This window comes from Lipotes vexillifer, unplaced genomic scaffold (genome assembly GCF_000442215.2).
Source record: "Lipotes vexillifer unplaced genomic scaffold, Lipotes_vexillifer_v1.1 scaffold414, whole genome shotgun sequence".
In the NCBI taxonomy this organism is placed as follows: domain Eukaryota; kingdom Metazoa; phylum Chordata; class Mammalia; order Artiodactyla; family Lipotidae; genus Lipotes; species Lipotes vexillifer.
This window is the reverse complement of record NW_006782864.1, coordinates 2507047-2510422: the sequence shown is the minus strand read 5'-3', so window position 1 is coordinate 2510422 and position 3376 is coordinate 2507047. Positions and strand designations below refer to the sequence as shown.

General features: G+C 45.4%; 1 protein-coding gene across 1 annotated transcript in view; it reads right to left on the bottom strand.

Moving 5' to 3' along the window:
- The window catches only part of ZMAT4 (zinc finger matrin-type 4), a 214526-nt gene that overhangs the window by 170467 nt on the left and 40683 nt on the right, over nucleotides 1-3376 (bottom strand). The gene's annotated exons all lie outside the window — the stretch shown is intronic.

Sequence of the window (3376 nt, the reverse complement as noted above, 5' to 3'; positions counted from 1 at the left end):
GCCTGTGCTCCGCAAATGGGAGAGGCCACAACAGTGAGAGGCCCGCATAACGCAAGAAAAAAAAAAAAAAAAAAAAAAAAAAAAAATATTAAAACTTAAAAAAAAGAAAAAAGAAAACACTTGAGCAGGTTCCTATGGGTCCCATGGGGTGAAGTTTCAGAGGTTAAGTGACTTGCCCAAGGTCATCAAGCCAATATAATTTCAGGATTAGAAAACAGAGTTAATGAAGAAAGGTGAAACCATTGGGATCTTTTTTTTTTTTCTTTGTTTTTTTTTTTTGGCAGTACGCGGGCCTCTCACTGTTGTGGCCTCTCCCGTTGCGGAGCACAGGCTCCGGTCGTGCAGGCTCAGCGGCCATGGCTCACGGGCCCAGCCGCTCCACGGCATGTGGGATCTTCCCGGACCGGAGCACGAACCCGCGTCCCCTGCATCGGCAGGTGGACTCTCAACCACTGCGCCACCAGGCAAGCCCACCATTGGGATCTTTTAGCCTGGAGCGAATGTTTAATTGTCTTTAAAGGTAAGACCAGGTCAGCAGAGGGAATAATACAAGGATCAACTGTGATGAAGAGCTAGGTCCCCAGCCCCTCTCTCACTGCAGCTGCCCTGCCCTAAGGAGCCAGGGACAACGCCGCCCTGGGATGGTGACACACACACGGCACCTCCAACCAAAGCCTGATCAGAGCCAAGCTACACGCAAGCAGGCAGATGCAACTGAACAAATCAATCCCCACCTCCTGCAGGCTAGCAGGACCATGAATTTCCATCTGTCCTGACTGCTCAGTGTCCAGTGTGGAGAAACTGACCACTTCTTTCTTTCTTTCTTTCTTTCTTTCTTTATTGCCTTTTCTGGGTTATTTTTTTTCTTATTTATTTATTTTTATTGGGGTATAGTTGCTTTACAATGTTGTGTTAGTTCCTGCTGTACAACAAAGTGAATCAGCTATATGTATCCCTATATCCCCTCCCTCTTGGACCTCCTTCCCACCCCCCCATCCCACTCATCTAGGTCACCACAGAGCACCGAGCTGAGCTCCCTGTGCTATACAGCAGGTTCCTACTAGCTGTTTTACACATGGTAGTGTATACATGTCAATCCCAATCTCCCAGTTCATCCCACCCCCATGTCCACACGTCCGTTCTCTACATCTGCATCTCTATCCCTGCCCTTCTTATTTCCATCATTCCTCCTTTGCTGAACTGACAGCCCATCCAAACTCCCCTCACCTCTAAACAACACTGCAGTTCTAACTTCCAAGTTGCTACCTGAGGCAGGATGGTGGGTTGAAAACACCAATAAAAGAGTCAGAAGTTCAGAACCCCAGTTCCAGCCCTACCACTTTCTAGCTGCATGATATTGAACAAGTCGTGATATCAAATGAGTCGTGATATTGAACAAGTCACTTACTCTAATTTGTAGCCAAAACGAGTGTCACTTTCTCCATGTACAAAATGAACACAATGATATTTATTAGGGTTTCCACGAGAATCAAATAAGACATTGTATAGGAAACACTGTAATCCACATAATGCTAAACATCACTCACTGCAGACTGCATCAGTCCTAACTTCGAGTTCTACGTGATCTCCATAATATGAATTCTCCTTGAATCCTTTGCTACCTGATTCCAAGTCCCCCATCCCCTTCCTTTACTCAGAGATTTTTTTTCCTACTTTTCCAGCCCTTGGTTCCACTTGTCATTCTTTACAATTGGGTTCTAGCCAGTCTCCTGAATAATGGTTTGCCTTCATGGATTAGCCACAAAGGCAAAGAGATTTTCAGAGAATACACAGCAAATTGCATCTTGTTTACAGGGCGTAGTATAAATCCTTTCTGTCTGGTTTTCCTCATTTATCACTTTTTTAATTCCTTCATTTTTCCTGGAGCACAAAGACTGCTTCCAAACAGTCCCTGGACCCTTCTAAGGTCTTTAAATGGGTTTACAAGTGCTATCGGAACATGAAAAATACTAGAGACATAAAAAAGTACTGAAGTGTGATTTTAAAATATATTTGTAGTCCTTTCTAGGTTGTATCTTAAGTTTTTGTTTGTTTGTTTGTTTGTTTTGCTGTACGCGGGCCTCTCACTGTTGTGGCTTCTCTCGTTGCGGAGCACAGGCTCCGGACGCGCAGGCTCAGTGGCCATGGCCCACGGGCCCAGCCGCTCCGCGGCATGTGGGATCTTCCCGGACAGGGGCACGAACCCGTGTCCCCTGCATCGGCACGCGGACTCCCAAACACTGCACCACCAGGGAAGCACTACCTTAAGTTTTAATCAAGGTTATTTGGAGTCTTATTTGCCTAGAAGATTGGCAGGACAGAGAAATGGAACCCTATATGAACCCGTGTCAGATGATTTCAACATCATTGCTTAGCGTCTGCATATTTTTGAGAATGATGCCATGCAAACTAGCACTTCTCCTTTTGCAGATAAGTATGTTGATTCCTAAAATGTGTACACCTTTCCTACAGGATTGTGGGGGTTTTGGAGGTAAGGGGTAGTGGGAATATTAGGAATACTGGTATAGTCAAAAAATAAAAAATAAAATTAAAAGAAGATGTCAAAATCTCCAGGACAGTGAACGTGGCCACAGAGCCTGGGCTGGTGAAGAGCACACACAGACAGGTACGTTGGTGAAAAGACAAAGTGATAACAGCGTGAGCTCAAATGGGGCTGAAGTCGGTTTTCAATTTTGCATTTGTTACCATAGAAGAACTTCTTATCACAGTCCTTGCAGCATCAATCTACGCAGGGAACAAAATCATGGCAAAATTGGAAATCTCATAATGCAGCCTGTTTTGTGGTTGGGCTTTTTTTCCCTCTTTCCTAAAATAAACCATTTCTTTCAAAAAGACTATTTCCAGCAAAGACAGAGTTCACTAGGTTATTTACTTGCAGTTTGACAAAACTAGTAAAAACCCATTGGCTGGAAGAAAAAAAAAAAAAGGGAGTAAAAGAGCAGCTCGGGTATGAAGCCATTAGTGGTGAGCGATGCTGGGCTCGATGAGCCTTCTTTGTGATTTTGTTCATTGAAGGCTAGTTTTTCTCCTTCAGCTTCCCAGCCTCCAGGTTTGATGGAAGGACTGCCTTGCCCCAGGGTCTGGGTGAAAAGAAACAGAGTCTCGGCAAACACCACCTGATTGTAGACTGATGGGGGAGGCGTGCTGGCTCACCATTTAGCCGCATCCGTTCCGCCTGGTTCTCTTTTCCCGCTGCTGCTTTTTCCAGGCTGGAGACAAGGCCTCCCCACCCTGACTTCAGGCAGGAAGTGACAACCCCAATGACAGTCCACTCCCCAGTGAGAGGAGCACGGAGTCCCAGTGAGTCTGATTCAAACCCAAAGCCACAAATCATGTTGGTTGACAAAGGGAAAGA